Source organism: Oryctolagus cuniculus, chromosome X (assembly GCF_051225735.1).
Source record: "Oryctolagus cuniculus isolate XC-2025 breed Fujian yellow rabbit chromosome X, ASM5122573v1, whole genome shotgun sequence".
NCBI classification, from domain to species: domain Eukaryota; kingdom Metazoa; phylum Chordata; class Mammalia; order Lagomorpha; family Leporidae; genus Oryctolagus; species Oryctolagus cuniculus.
Genome location: NC_142888.1, coordinates 44,010,518 through 44,027,133, shown reverse-complemented (window position 1 = coordinate 44,027,133; position 16,616 = coordinate 44,010,518). Strand labels below are relative to the sequence as shown.

General features: G+C 42.6%; 1 protein-coding gene across 5 annotated transcripts in view; it reads left to right on the top strand.

Moving 5' to 3' along the window:
* The window catches only part of MTMR8 (myotubularin related protein 8), a 134,288-nt gene that overhangs the window by 20,644 nt on the left and 97,028 nt on the right, over positions 1-16,616 (top strand). The window contains exon 1 of one of the 5 annotated variants that reach the window (XM_089323758.1): positions 2,209-2,312. The exons of the other annotated variants lie outside the window; for them this stretch is intronic. The gene's annotated coding sequence lies outside the window, so the exon portion shown is untranslated. Of the gene's footprint in view, positions 1-2,208; positions 2,313-16,616 lie in introns of those variants that run through there. 5 annotated transcript variants of the gene reach the window in all.

Sequence of the window (16,616 nt, the reverse complement as noted above, 5' to 3'; positions counted from 1 at the left end):
GTGCTTCTCCTGGTCTCCCATGGGGTGCAGGGCCCAAGCACTTGAGCCATCCTCCACTTCCCTCCCAGGCCACAGCAGAGAGCTGGCCTGGAAGAGGGGCAACCAGGAAAGAATCCGGCGCCCCAACTGGGACTAGAACCCGGTGTACCGGCGCCGCTAGGTGGAGGATTAGCCTATTGAGCCGCGGCACCGGCCAAGATTTTTTAAACTTCTTGTGTATTTGTATGTCAATCCTTTATCAGAGATGCATTTTGCAGATATTTTCTCCCAGTGTGTGTCATGTCTTCATTTTCTTAACAGTGTCCTTCACAGAGCAGAAGTTTTAAATTTTAGTAAAGTTCAGCATAACCCTGTTTCCTTTGATGGATGCTGTTTTTGGTGTTGTCTGTAAGAAACCATCATCAAACTAAAATCAACTGGGTTTCCACTGATGTTATCTTCTAAGAGGTTTTTAGTTTTACATTTTACATTTAAGTCTGTGATCTATTTTGAGTTAACTTTTGTGAAAGGTATAAGGTCTGTGTCAAGATTACACTTTTTTTTTCATTTAGATGTTAAGTGTTGGTACTGTTAATTGCAAAAGCTATCCTTTTTTCGAATTGCATTTGTTCCTTTTCAAGGGAGCTGCTATTAATTGTATTTGCATGGGTCTATTTCTGAGCCTTCTGTTCTTTTCCATTGATCTCTCTATTCTTTCCCCAATAGCACATTGTTTCAGTTAGTGTAATTTTATAGTTAAGTCATAAAGTTGGGTAGCATTAGTCTTCTGAGTTTCTTCTCTTCTTGTTCCTGGTCTTAACAGGAAGACATCTAATTTCTCACAATTAAGTATGTCATTAACTATAGGGTTTTTGTTAATATTCTTTATCAAATTTAGGAAGTTCCTCTCTATTCGTAGTTTGTTAAGAGTTTTTATGATGAATAGACATTGTATTTTGTCAAATGCTTTTTCTACGTCAGTGATAGGATCCTCTGATTTTTTTTTCATCTTTAACTTATTTTCTCATGTGTGCCAGCCTTACACAAACAGAATAAATTCCAATTGGTTGTGGTGTATAATTCTTTTTATGCATTACTAGATTCAGTTTGCTAATTGTTATAGGTTGAATTGTGTCCCATAAAAATTCATATATTGAAGTCCTAACCCCCAATGTCTTAGAAGGTTACCTAATTTGAAGATAGGGTCCATAGGATGCAGTCACATTAAAATGAGTTCATTTGGGTGAGCCATAACCCCAAAATGACTGATGTTCATGTGAGAGGGGGAAATGTGGACATAAGCATGTATAGGAAGCAGATGATGTGAAAAGACATAAGGGCAAGATGTCTGCAAACCATTGAGAGAGGACTAGAACAAATCCTTCCCTCACAGCACCTACAAGGAACCAACCCTGTTGAAACATTGGTTTTAGACTTTTGGCTTCCAGAACTGTGAGATAATAACTTTGTTTTTTAAGCCTCTCAGTTTCTGGTATTTATTATGGCAGCCCTAGCAAACTAATACACCAATATTTCAGGGAGGACTTTTATACTTGTGTTCATGAGAAAAAGTGGTCTGTATTGTTCTTTCTTATTACATATTGTCGCTCCCCCTCTTCGTGGAGGAACGACACTAAACCCTGCCTAGGCTTCATATCCGAGTCACAGCACCATTATGTCGCTCCCCCTCTTCGTGGAGGAACGACACTAAACCCTGCGCTGTTCTTTTGTCTGCTCGGCCCTCCCCAGGTTTGCTGCTGGTTCTTCCCGGGTTGGCTACCGTCCCTTCCACCTCCGTGGAAGGGTGGTTCCCCCTGCCACTTTCCCCACTTCCGTGGGGGAGTGGCACACCGCCGGCCGGCGCTCTCGGGGGCTGCTCAGGTGTTCCCTTTAGATGTTCCTGGTGCATGTTGTCTCTCTCCTCCTTTATAGTCCTCTTCCACCAATCCCAACTCTGCTACCCACACGCCGAGTACGCTGCTCTCCTGCAATCAGGAGCAGGATCAGCTCCTGCAGGTCATCACTCAAGTTGGCGAGAGGCAGCTGCGTAGAAGTTGTTACTCCCTTCTCAGCGCCATATTGTGGGAGAGCAGATGCATAGAATAAGTCTTAATTCCAGTAACAGTCTAGTCCGAGTTGCTCCCCACACATATTTTCTAGTTTTAGTGTTAGGGCAATGCATGCCTTATGGATTCAGTTAGGAAAGGTCAGACATTTGGCCTAGCAGTTAAGACCCTGGTTGGGATGGCTAACATCTTATATAGGAGTGCCTGGGTTCAACTCCTGGCTCCACTCATGATTGCAGCTTTTGTTCACATCATAGGAGGTAGCAGGTAAGGGCTCAAGTAGTTGGGTCTCTGCCACCTGTGTGGTAGACCTGGATTGAGTTCCTGACTCTTGGGTTTGGCCTGACCGAGTCCCAGCTGTTGCGGGCATTTGGAAAGTAAACCCAGTGGATGGGTTTTCCCTCTGTCCCTCTCTCTCTCCTTCCCTCTGTCTTTCTCCCTCTCCTGCTCCCTCCCCTCCTCCTCCTTTGTGCCTCTCAAATAAATACATGTTTTTGTTTTTTTTTATTTTTTTTTATTATTATTTATTTTTTTTTTTTTGACAGGCAGAGTGGACAGTGAGAGAGAGAGACAGAGAGAAAGGTCTTCCTTTTGCCGTTGGTTCACCCTCCAATGGCCGCCGCGGCCGGCGCGCTGCGGCCGGCGCACCGCGCTGATCCGATGGCAGGAGCCAGGAGCCAGGTGCTTCTCCTGGTCTCCCATGGGGTGCAGGGCCCAAGCTCCTGGGCCATCCTCCACTGCACTCCCTGGCCACAGCAGAGGGCTGGCCTGGAAGAGGGGCAACCGGGACAGAATCCGGCGCCCCGACCGGGACTAGAACCCGGTGTGCCGGCGCCGCTAGGCAGAGGATTAGCCTAGTGAGCCGCGGCGCCGGCCATGTTTTTGTTTTTTTAAAATGGAAGTATTTTCTCTACTTCTGTTTTCTGGAGTAGATGTCAGAGAATTGCTGTAATTTCTTCCTTAAGTGTTTGATCTAGTTCATCAGTGAATCCATTAAATCCATTGGAAGATTATTTATCATTTCTTTAATAGATGCATGTTACTCTATTTGTGTTTTGGTAGAATATCTTTCAAGGTATTGATCATTTTCCTAGGTTTTTGATTCAGTGGGCATAGACATATTCATAATTTTTTTCATTATCTGTTTAACATATATGGGATCAGTAGTAGTGGTGTCTCTTTCATTTCTGGCATTAGTTATTTGTGTATTCATCCTCTTAGTTAAATAAAAAAATAGCTTGGGCTTTCATTTATTTTCTCTATTAATTGCCTGGTGTGAATTTTGTTGATTTTAAGTATTTCTTCTTACTTTGGATTTAGTTTGCTCCCCCTTTTTTGTTTTGTTTTCATTTTCCTAAGGTGGAAATTTAGATTATTGATTTTAGATCTTTCTTCTGATAAATGCATTTAATGCTATAAATTTCACTCTAAGCCCTGATTTTGTTATATGCTACAAATTTTGTTAAGGTGTATTTTCATGTAACTCAAATTTTAAAAATAATTTCTCTGAAAATTTTGACCCATGTTATTTAGAAGTATGTTGTTTAATATCCAGGTATCTTGTGATTTTTCTAGCTATCTTTCTGTTAATTCTGGCCCAATTCTGTTTTGTCTGGAAACATACTTTATATGATTTCTGTATAAATTTCTGACTGTGATGCCAATTCATGTTCCAGCTGCTTCCACTTCTGATCCTGGGAAAAGCAGTGGAAAATGGCCCAAATATTTGGCCCCTGCCACTTATGTGGGGGAGCCAGACTAAGTTCCTGGCTTTGGCCTATCAGCCCTGTCCATTGTGGCCATCTGGAGAATGAACCAGTAGGTAGAAGATCTGCCTCTGTGTGTGTGTGTGTGTGTCCCTTTATAACTCTGACTTTCAAATAAATAAATAAACCTAAAGGGGCCGGCGCTGTGGTGCAGTGGGTTAGTCCTCCACCTGCAGCACTGGCATCCCATGTGGGCGCCGGTTCTAGTCCCGGCTGTTCCTCTTCCAATCCGGCTCTCTGCTGTGGCCTGGGAGAGCAGTGGAGGATGGCTCAAGTGCTTGGGCCCTGTACCCACATGGGAGACCAGGAGGGGGCTCCTGGCTCCTGGCTTCAGATCGTTGCAGCTCTGGCCGTTGCGGCCATTTGGGGAGTGAACCAATGGAGAGAAGACCTTTCTCTCTGTCTCTCCCTCTCGCTGTCTGTAACTCTACCTCTCAAAATCTTTAAAAAAAAAACTGTAAAAAATTAAAATTTGTTAAGTTGTATTTTATGGTCCAGGATATAGAACTATCTTGGTGAATGTTAAAGATTGAGAGGAATTCAGCTGTCACTGAAATATTCTGGGCCAGTGCCGCGGCTCACTAGGCTAATCCTCCGCCTGCGGCGCCGGCTCCCTGGTTCTAGTCCCGGCTGGTACTCTTCCAGTCCAGCTCTCTGCTGTGGCCCGGGAGTGCAGTGGAGGATGGCCCAGGTCCTTGGGCCCTGCACCCACATGGGAGACCAGGAGGAAGCACCTGGCTCCTGGCTTCAGATCAACGCAGCGCGCCGGCCATAACACGCTGGCCGTAGCGGCCACTTGGGGGGTGAACCAATGGAAAAAGGAAGACCTTTCTCTCTGTCTCTCTCTCACTGTCTAATTATGCCTGTAAAAAAAAAAAAGAAATATTCTGTAGATTTCATTTATATTCACTCGATGATGGTGCTGGTGATTTTCTGCCTGATGAATCTTTTAATACAAGAATGTTGAAGTATACAATGATAAAAAGGAATTCATCTATTTCTCCTTTCAGTTCTATCAATTTGTACCTCACATTTCTTTTACATTTTTATTTTCACTTTTATTGAAAGGTGGAGAGAGAAAGATAGGGAGAAAGAAAGATATCTTTCCTCTTTCCCAAATGGCAACAATAGCAACAGCTGGGACAGGCAGAAGCCAGGAGCACAGAACTCAATCCAGGTCTCTCATGTCCGTGGTAAGGACCCAAGTACCAGAGCCACCAAGATACACATTTGCAGTAAACTGATTTGAAATGGAATAGCCAGGACTTGAACCAGGCACTCCAGTATGGAATGTGGGCATCCCAAGCAGTATCTTAAGTGCTGTGCTGGTGCCCACCTCTGCCTCATGAATTTTGATACTTTGTTGTCAGACATACATATTAAGAATTTTGTTTGTTTTTATTTCTTTTTAGATGTTTGTTTTCATCTACTTGAAAATCAGAATGACAGAGAGAAATTTTCCATACACTGATTCACTCTCCATTCCCTCAACAGCCAGGGCTGGTTCAGGCTGAAGCCAAGAACCCAGAACTCCATTTCAATCGCCCATGCAGGTGGGACGGGCTCAAGCACTTGAGCTATCCTGCAGTGCCTCCCAGGATGCGTTAGCATGAAGCTGGATCAGGAGTGGAGTAGCTAGGGATCTGGCATTGTGGTACAGTGGGTTAAGCTGCCACCTGCAGTGCCAGGATGGAAGATCACTCTCTCTTCCTCTTTCTCTCTCTTTTCCTCTCTGTATTTTTAGCTCTGCCTTTCAAATACATAAATAAATCTTAAAAAAAATAGTAACTGGGGTTGGAACTGGCACTCTGATATGGAATTTGGGCATCATAAGCAACGACCTAACTTGTGGAACCACAATATCTGTCCCCATGGTATTTTTCATGTGTCCTTGGGCAATCTACTCCTCTATCTTTATGTAATGCATCTTGTCTTAGTCCATTCAGATTGATATAAGAAAAATACTACAGACAGAGTAATTTATAAACAATAGAAATTTATTGTTCACAATTCTGCAGTCTGGGAAGCCTACGATCAATGTGTAGGCCAGTTCAGTGTCTGTTGTGGGCCCACTTCCTTGTTCTAGACAGTGGTCTTGTCGAAGGGGCAAATAAGCTCCCCAAGTCTTTTTTATAACAGTACTCATCCCATTCGTGAGGGATCACCTCCTAAAGGCTCTACTTCTTAATCCTCTTGCATTGGAGGTTAGTTTCAATAAAGGAATTTTGGGAGGAAAGCACCATAGAGCCATTACACTCCTGTTTAATCCATGATTATTTTCCTTGCTCTGAAATCTACTTTGTCTTATTAATTTGGCTACTCCAGCTTTTATTTTGGTTAGTATAAACATTATATATATATATTTCTCCATCCTTTTACTTTTCATGTATTAAATGTGTTTATATTTAAAGTGGATTTCTTGTAGACAACATAGCTGAGTCTTATATTTGAACACACTCTGACAGTCTGTCTTTTGTTTATTTTCTTGTTCTTACTCTGAAGAGTTTTAATTTTATTTGGTCCAATGCTTTGGGGAGGGCTCCAGGTTGATTAAGAAGCTGCCTCTAGTGGCTGGAGAGACAGGCTTACACAGAAGTCCTGATACCAGGAGTCGGCACTGTGGCCTAGAGAGTTAAGCTGCCGCCTGCAGTTCCAACATCCCATATGGGCGCTGGTTCGAGTCCTGGCTGCTCCACTTCCCACCCAGCTCCCTGCTAATGTACCTGGGAAAGCAGCGAAAGATGGCCCAAGTACTTGAGCCCCCGCACCCACAAGGGAGACTGGCTAGGCTGTTGCAGCCATTTGGGGAGTAAGCCAGCAGATGGAATATCTCTCCCTCTCTCTGTAATTCTGATTTTCAAGTAAATATATTTTTTAAAAAAAGTCCTGATACCAGGGTACCAGGAGATGTAGAGGAGCTCTTCAAAGACTGCTGGGCTCAGGAGGCTTCTGTCTTGCTTGATTGAGGGTGAGCCTTTCAAAGAAGCCAACCCACCTGTGGAAGTCAATTAAGTTGCCTATCTTGTTAACAAATTTCACTACCTCATCTAGGAAGTGGTTCTTCAGGCAGTCACAGAGATGAGGGTCTGTGTTAGCAGAACTCAGGGCATCAAGGTCCAAAAGGGCCTTGGCCTTGTTCAGGTTCTCCAGGACCATGAATGCCAGAGTCAGAAACTTTCTCCTTTAAAAAATATTTATTTATTTGAAATAGAAAGATGGACAGACATTCAGGTAAAGAGAAATTTCCCATTTGCTATTTCACTCCCCAAATGCTTGCAACAGCCAGGACTGGTCCTGCCAAAGCCAGAGAAGATGGGAACCCAGCCTGGGTCTCCTGCTGGATGTTAAGGACCCCACTTCTTGAGCCATCACTTACTGCTTCCCAGGGTGCACATTAGCTGATTAGCTGGAATTGGAAGCAGAGCCAGGACTTAAACTCAGGCACTTTTTTTTTTATTTAATGAGCACAAATTTCCAAAGTACAGCTTATGGGTTACAATAGCTTCCTCCCCCCCCCCGTATCTTCCCTCCCACCCACAACGCTCCCCTCTCCCACTCCCTCTCACCTTCCCCTTCACATCAAGATTAATTTTTAATTATCTTTAGTGTATGTTAAGTAAAGATTTCCACATTTTGCTCCCACACAGAAACAAAGTGTAAAATACTATTTGAGTACTAGTTATAGCATTAATTAAACACCTAAGAGTAATTGTGTATTAATTACAGAGTTCAACCAATAGTTTTAAGTAGAATATAAAATGCATCTTTTGTATTGTTGTGGCTTCCTCCCCCCCGACCTCCCTCCCTCCCTCCCATGGCCCTCCCCTCACCCACTCCCTCTCCCATTTCATTTTCAATTACCTTCATATACTGAAGATCAACTTAGTATATACAAAGCAGGGATTTCAACAGGTTGCACTCACACAACCACACAAGGTATAGGGTATTGTTCGACTAGTAGTGTTGTTTTTGAGTTTCATAGTTAAACATATTAAGGACAGAGATCCTGCGTGGGGAGCATGAACCCAGTGACTCCCGTTGTTGATTTAACAATTGGCACTCTTATTTATGATGTCAGCAATCACCCGAGACTCTTGCTATGAGCTGTCTAGGCTATGGAAGCCCCTTGAGTTCACCAACTCTGAATTTGTTTAGTCAAGGCCATATCACAGTGGAGGTTCCTTCCTCCCTTCAGAGAAAGGCGCCTCTCTCCTTGATGGCCTGATCCTTCTGCTGGGTGTTGTTCACCAGGATCCTTCATTTAGATTGTTTTTTGCCACCGTGTCATGGCTTTCCATGCCTGCGAGACTCTCATGGACCTTTTAGTCAGATCCGAATGTCCCAAGGGTTGATTCTGAGGCAGGAATGCTGTTTTGGGCATTTGCCATTCTGTGAGTCTGCTGTGTGTTCTGCTTCCCCCGCAGGATCATTCTCTCCCTTTTGATTCTATCTTTCATTATTTGCTTACACTGGTCTTATTTGTGTAATCTCTTCGACACTTACCCTATCTTTTTGATCAGTTGTGTATTTATATTTGTCACTTTACCAAGTGTGCTGGCATTGGTACCTGCCTCCTTGGTAAGGTTGAGTTGAAATCCCCTGGCACATTTCTAGTTCCACCATTGGAGGTAGGTCTGAGTGAGTATGTGCCGTCGTATATATCTCCTCCCTCTCTTATTCCCACTCCTGTGTTTCACAGAGATCAATTTTCTGTTAATTTTTAAATGCTTAAGAATGGTTGTGCATTGATTGCAGAGTTCAACCAGTGGTCTTGTGTAGAGCAAACCGAGCAACAACAACAACAACAAAAATACTAAAGGAACAAAATAGTAAGTTGTTCCTCAACAGTCTAGACAAGGGCTGCTCATGTCATTGTCTCTCATAGTGTCCATTTCACTTCAATGGGTATCATTTTATGTGCTCGTTTAGTTGCCATCAATCAGGGAGAACATGTGATATTTATCCCTTTTGGACTGGCTTATTTCACTCAGCATGATGTTTTCCAGCTTCCTCCATTTTGTTGTAAATGCCCGGATTTCATTGTTTTTTACTGCTGTATAGTGTTCCATAGAGTACATATCCCATAGTTTCTTTATCCAGTCATCTGTTGATGGACATTTAGGTTGATTCCATGTCTTAGCTATTGTGAATTGAGCTGCAACAAATATTGAGGTGCAAATGGCTTTTTTCACCCCTTTAATTCCATTTGGGTATATTCCAAGGAGTGGGATGGCTGGGTCCTGTGGTAGTGCTATATTCAGGTTTCTGAGGATTCTCCAGACTGTCTTCCATAGTGGCTTTACCAGTTTGCATTCCCACCAACAGTGGATTAGTGTCCCTTTTTCTCCACATCCTCGCCAGCATCTGTTGTTGGTTGATTTCTGTATGTAAGCCAATCTAACCGGAGTGAGGTGGTATCTCATTGTGGTTTTGATCTGCATTTCCCTGATGGCTAGGGATCCTGAGCATTTTTTCATGTGTCTGTTGGCCATTTGGATTTCCTGTTTTGAAAAATGTCTGTTAAGGTCCTTGGCCCATTTTTTTATTGGGTTGTTTGATTTGATTCTGTGGTGTTTTTTTGATCATTGTGTAGATTCTAGTTGTTAATCCTTTATCTGTTGTGTGGTTTGCGAATAACGTCTCCCATTCTGTTGGTTGCCTCTTCGCTTTCCTGACTGTTTCCTTTGCTGTTAAGAAACTCTTCAATTTGAGGTAATCCCATTTGTTTATTTTATCTTTGATTACCCGTGCCTGTGGGGTCTTCTCCAGGAATTCTTCACCTATTCCGATATCTTGAAGGGTTTCCCCTATGCTCTCAATTAGTTTCATGGTGTTGTGGCGCATCTCTAGTTCTTTGATCCATGTTGAGTGGATTTTTGTATAAGGTGTAAGGTAGGGGTTTTGCTTCATACTGCGACATGTGGACATCCAGTTTTCCCAGCACCATTTGTTGAAGAGGCTGTCCTTGTTCTAGAGGTTGGTTTTAGGTCCTTTGTCGAATATGAGTTGGTTATAGATGTTTGGATTGATCTCCAGTGTTTCTATTCTGTTCCATTGGTCTATCCATCTGTTTTTGTACCAGTACCAGGCTGTTTTGATTATTACTGCCCTGTAGTATGCCTTGAAGTCTGGAATTGTGATGCCTCCGGCCTTGTTTTTATTGTTAAGGATAGCTTTAGCTATTCTGGGTCTCCTGTTTCTCCATATGAATTTCAGCATCGTTTTTTCTAGGTCTTTGAAGAATGACTTTGGAATTTTGATTGTTATTGCATTGAACTTGTAAATTGCTTTTGGGAGAATGGACATTTTGATGATATTGATTCTTCCAATCCATGAGCATGGCAGGTTTTTCCATTTTTTTGTGTCGTCTTCTATTTCTTTCTTTAGTGTTTTGTAATTTTCATCATAGAGGTCTTTGACCTCCTTGGTTAAATTTATTCCAAGGTACTTTATTGTTTTTGTGGCTATCGTGAATGGGATTGATCTTAGAAGTTCTTCCTCGGCCCTGGCATTGTCTGTGTATACAAAGGCTGTTGATTTCTGAGCGTTGACTTTGTATCCTGCTACTTTACCAAACTCTTCTATGAGTTCCAGTAGTCTCTTATAGGAGTTTATTGGGTCCCCTATATATAGTATCATGTAATCTGCAAACAGGGATAGTTTAACTTCCTCCTTTCCCATTTGTATCCCTTTAATTTCTTTTTCTTGCCTGATGGCTCTGGCTAACACTTCTAGGACTATATTGAATAGCAATGGTGAGAGTGGGCATCCCTGTCTGGTGCCAGTTTTCAATGGAAATGCCTCCAACTTTTCCCCATTCAATATGATGCTGGCCTTTGTAAACTCAGGCACTTTAATATAAGATGCTGGTATCTTACTCTCTTCTTTTTAAGAATTATTTATCACAGAGAGAAGAGGCAGACACACACACACATACACATACACACATACAGAGAGGGGAGGAGGGAGAGGGGGAGAGGGGGAAAGGGGGAGAGGGGAGAGGGGAGAGGGAGAGGGAGAGATCTTTGATCTGCTGATTTACTCCCCAGATGGCGGCAATGGCCAGAGCTGGGCCAGGCCAAAGCCAGGAGCTTAGGAGCTTCATGTGGGTCTCCCACGTGTGTGGTAGGGGCCCAAGCACTTGGGCCATCTTCCACTGCTTTTCCCAGGCCATTAGCAGGGAACTGGATTGGGACATGAAGCTGGGACATGAAGTGGTGGCCATATGGCATGCCAGCATTGCAGGTGGTTGCTTTACCTGCTATGCAACGATGCTGGCCCCATTAAACTGTGTCTTAACTGCTGCATGCCTGCCTCATCTGCTCATCTTAAGATGACTTCTGGCTGTCTTGGAAGAGGGTGCAACTGCCATGCTTGATGCCCTTAGCTTCCTAGTCAACTCATAAAAGTGGCCCAGGTGCTCCAGAGCCACATGTGGTAGCTGTATAGGTAGTGCAAGTACCTTATTTTTTTTTTTCAAAAAAAATTCATTTAATTAATTGAAAGGCAGAGTTACAGAGAGAGAGAGAGACACAGAGAAAGATCTTCCATTTGCTGGTTCACTCCCCAAATGGCCACAAAGGCAGGAGCTGGCCAATCTAAAATCAGGATCCAGGAGCTTTTTCTGGGTCTTCCATGAGGGTGCCTGGGCCCAAGCACTTGATCCATGTTCTGCTGCTTTCCCAAACACATTACCAGGGAACTAGATCAGAAGTGGAACAGCTGCAACTCAAACGGGCGCCCATATGGGATGCCAATGTCACAGCCTATGGCTTTACCTTCTGCACCACAGTGCCGACCCCATGCAAGTACTTTATGAAAGTATTAACAATTCCTCCTTTCTGTCCCTTTTAGTACTGTTGTCATTCATTTTATATAGCCATAAATTATAATACCTGGGTACATTGTTCCTATTATGAACTTATCTGTTAGATAATTAAGAATAATAAAATATTTAGTTTTTCATTTGTTCCATCTCTGACATTCTTAGCGTTTCTTGCAAGGTGGATCTACTGGTAACACATTTCCTTAACTTACTTTCCCATGTCTATACCCTTGTTTTCCAGACCTTTTGCTTTGGCCTGGAATCATACTCAATTCCATTCTAGAAAACCCTCCTTTATGAAAGGGATCCAATATGTTTCTCTATATAGATAATTCCTGACTTGCAATGGTTCAACTCAGGATTTTTCAACTTTATGATGGAATGAAAGCAAAGTGCATTCAGTAGAAACTGTACTTCAAATTTTGAATTTTGATCTTTTCCTGGGCTAGCCATATGCTGTGTGATACTTTCTCACAATGTTGGGCAGAGGCAGTAAATAGATTCTTTATAGTACACTATGTTGCCAAGCTATTATGTTTGATAGATTAGATGTGTTAAGTACATTTTCAATTTATAACACTACCAACTTATGATGGGCTTATCTGGACATAACTTCATTGTAGGTAAAGGAAAAAAACATCTGTACTTCCTTTCCTGACAAAGTGTCTCAAAAGAATGATTTATTTTTACTCTCTGGAGATAGCTTTAATCTCTCAGGAATATTCATTTATGTTTGCATTCTGACTCTTTCACTGAATTCATTTCTGTCACCAACAGTGGCCTTAGTCATTGCCATATCATGTTGGATGTATTCAGTTCTTAGTTTTCTAAATCTACAGAAAACTCTTAATTCCCTTGAATTGCAAGATACCACTCTCTTGGTTTTTCCATCTTCTGGCCATTAGTCCTCTATTTTTGTTATTTTGTGTTTTACCAAACCCTCCTCTGTGGCTGTCCTATAAATGCTGTGAACTCTCTGAACTTCCATCTTTGACTATCTTCCATGCCATTCTGTACATATCCCCTTGATTATCATACCTCTTATGGTTTTAAATCACTTATGAACTAACAACTGCAAATCATTTTCTCTAGGTTAGATATTCTGCTTTTTTAAGATTTATTTATTTAAAAGACAGGCAGGGAGAAATAGAGGGTGAAAGGGAGAGAGAGAGAGAGAGAAGAGGGAAGAGATCCTCTATCCTCTGATTCATTCCCCAAAGCCAGGAGCTCCTAATTCTACTCAGGTCTCTCACATCAGCAGCAGGGGCCCAAGCATTTGGGCCATCCTCTGCTGCTTTCCCAAGTTTATTAGCAGGAACTTGAACCAGTGCTCTGACATGGTATGCCAGTGTTGCAAGTGGCGGCCTCACCTGCTGTACCACAGTGCAGGCCCCTGTCTTCTATTTTCTAGATCTGAAAATATGTTTAATGAGTACCCTTCTCCACTTGAATATCCTTCAGGTACATCAAACTCAGTATATCTCAGACTAAACTATAATCATTTTTTGTCCCATTTCTTCTCTTATTGTTGCCGTTACAGTGATATCACTGTATACTATCCAAACAATTACACAAGCCAGCAGCATGAGGGAATCTTAGAATCATTCTCTTTTGTACCACATGTTCAATCATCAAGTCCTGTCAATGTCTGCTTTTTAAAAAACTTACTTATTTGAAAGGGTTACAGAGAAAGGTAGATCCAGAGAGAGAGAGAGAGAGAGAGAGAGAGAGAGAAACATCTTCCATACACTGGTTCACTCCCCAAATGACTGCAACAGCCAGAGCTGAGCTGATCTGAAACCGGGAGTCAGGAGGTTCTTCCGGTCTCCCACATGGTGCAGGGGCCCAAGGACTTGGATCATCCTTCTGCCTTCCCAGTACATAGCATAGAGCTGGATCGAAAGTGGAGCGGCTAGGATTTGAGCTGGTGCCCATATTGATGCCGGCCGTACAGGTTGGGGCTTTAACCCACTGTGCCACAGTGCCGGCCCCTGTCCCTGTCAATGTCTATTCATTATCTCTTGTAAATATCCTTCTGACCTACCTTTTTTCCTACCTCTCTTGAGTTTACACTCATCATTTCTCACCTGGATTACTGGCAACATGAGCCTCACTTCTGATCTTCTACATTGCTGCCACAGATAATACTCTTCAGTATAAAAGCTTCCTGTACCTTCCAGTTGCCAGACTTACTCAGTTGGAATGCAATATTCATTACAATTTGGCTCCTGCCTCCTCTAGCCTCACTTTCTTTAGATTCTTTGACTTTAGGTTCTGGCAGTATCTGGTTCTTAGTGTCTGGCTCCTTGTTTGATAGTAGTATTCCCAGTACTTGTGTTCCTTTCTCCACCACTTTATTTGCTACATCCTTTTTCATCTTTCAGAACTTAAGCATACTGAGTGAAGCATAGGTATTGACCCCTCTGTAAAGAGCCTTTTTTGTTTCCCATTTCCAAGATAAGGCTCATTCCCTTTTCTGTAGCAATTCTATACTTTTTAAATACAAGAATATCTGTGCATGTATACCTAACAACTTAATTTCCTCTTTAATATGTCTGCTTTTTATATTAAGAGTGAGACTCCTTGAGGGTAAAGAGCATGATTATATGTCTTTAACTCCCTAACATTTTCCATAATGCCTGGCATATAGAAAAATCCAGGAGGCCGGCGCCGTGGCTCACTAGGCTAATCCTCTGCCTTGCGGCGCCGGCACACCGGGTTCTAGTCCCAGTCGGGGTGCAGGATTCTGTCCCTGTTGCCCCTCTTCCAGGCCAGCTCTCTGCCGTGGCCAGGGAGTGCAGTGGAGGATGACCCAGGTGCTTGGACCCTGCATCCCATGGGAGACCAGGATAAGTACCTGGCTCCTGCCATCGGATCAGCGCGGTGCGCTGGCCGCAGCGCGGCGGGCATTGGAGGGTGAACCAACGGCAAAAGGAAGACCTTTCTCTCTGTCTCTCTCTCTCACTGTCCACTCTGGCTGTCAAAAAAAAAATAAATAAATAAATAAATAAATAAAAAAGAAAAATCCAGGAAATATTTGTTAAATGGAACACCTAAATCCATGCTTTGAAAGTAGTAGAAATGTTGAGTAAAGGAAGGAATATACTCAGTTCTAAGTGTCTCCTGGGGGTATCTTTCTGAAACTCTGTGTTTCCTCAGTGTTAAGGACAAAAGACCCTTCCTTTCAATTCAAAATAGAATGTACATTCAGCTAAGTTTTTTTTTCCTTCTGAGATCTCTCACAGAAACTCTTCACACCTGGTATTCTTGAAGGTTTCTCAGAGCAAGTGTGTAATCCCCAGATAAGTGGATCCCCAAGAAGTTATCAGAGATCCGGTCACACCAAAATGCAAAAGCAAGGTTTTTATTAAAAAGGTACAAGCTGCGACAGGGACCTCATCCAACCAACCGGTACAGCGGAGGAAGGTGGAAAGGCCTAGGTCTTTGTTCAGGGACGCTTTTAAAGGGAAGATACATCAGCAAGGGCTTAGGGTGCGGGGCCTTGTGTGATTGAGCAGGGCAGCCAGAGGGGTGGGGGTGGGGGGTCTCGTTTGGCTTGGGTTCAGGGAGTTACCTCATTTGGTAATCTCTACTGAGCTGCCCTTGGTCTGCTGAGCTAGCTGTCCTTGGTAAGCTTTGATATCTCTGGAATGCCTGAATGCCTACTTTTACAGGGACTTGGGTCTGCTATGGGAAACGGAGGCTGCTTTTTATTGTTTCAAAATAGTCACTTTGGCTCTTCAGTGCTTGTACCCCTAACCAGCCAGCTTCCTATCTGACTAGTGCAATACAACCACAAGACTTGTAAGACACCACTTTTGCAAACTCTAGCTCATATAGACCCAAGGCCCAGGATGTACAAACATCCTCCAAGCTCTGTCTCTCACTGATGCTGCTCATTAAAACACAGCCATTCCTCTGTAAAAACAACAACAACTTCTTCTCCTCTTTTCTCTTCTCCCCAGCCTCTCAGGGCTGTTGTTTTTATTCTTACACATTTGTTATTCTTTATAGCTTAATTTTCCTCCTCTGCCCTGTGGCTGCTGCCTCTTGGGGCACAGCCCTTCCTCTGTAAAATAAAACTTTGTTAATAAATTACTGCTAAAACTATCTTGGGTATCCTCTGTACCTTGACCTACTTGCTACCTGTCATGCATCTGTCTTGGTATTTGTTATTAGGATGTCTGTGTTGGGTTCGTGTTTGCACCTCCTCAAGAAATTATATACACCTCAGAGTGCAGGGACCATGTCTCATACATTCTTCCTTTGTTTTTCCATAGCATGGTTTAGGATAAAATATGGTACATAGTAGGTATTTAATAAAATATTATTTAATTAAATCTAGCTTTAGTTATTTGTGTTTTCTTTGGAGAGAAAGAAATTATCTGAATGGAGTGGGGGTACTTCTTGAGGTTATTTGGCTCTTTTCCCTGAAACCGGGACTGTATCATCTTCTCACTAGATCAGTGATCTTCAAATGCAATCATTTTGGTAGATAGGTCCCAGTATCATTTGCTTGTCTCTTCTAATCTGTCCCTTCCAAAAAAGAATGTAGTACACTTTGGTTTGGGTATCTTGGCATCTTCCCTTTGGTTGTATGCCTTGACCACCTTTATATTATCTTTCCCTTTTTTTTTTTTTTTTTTTTTTTGCGGTTCAGGTGAGAGCTTTTCTTCAGTCCCCTTCCAATTTCCAACTACACACAGTTAACAAGTCTGTGACAGTATGGTATAATGGTTAAAAGTTTGAGTTCTTGTTTCTGTTGGCCTCACCACTTTAACCATCTATATGGTCTTAGAGAAGTTGGTTAACCTGTCTTAGCCCATTTCCACATATATGAAAAAAGATTAACATTAGCACCTTCCTTACAGAGTTATTATGAATATTAGATAATACTGTAGGACAGTGTTTATCACCTCTTCTCTCTTTGTTCCCTCTGCTAGCTTGTGAAATACCCCCTAGATGGCTGTTATAGGGGCA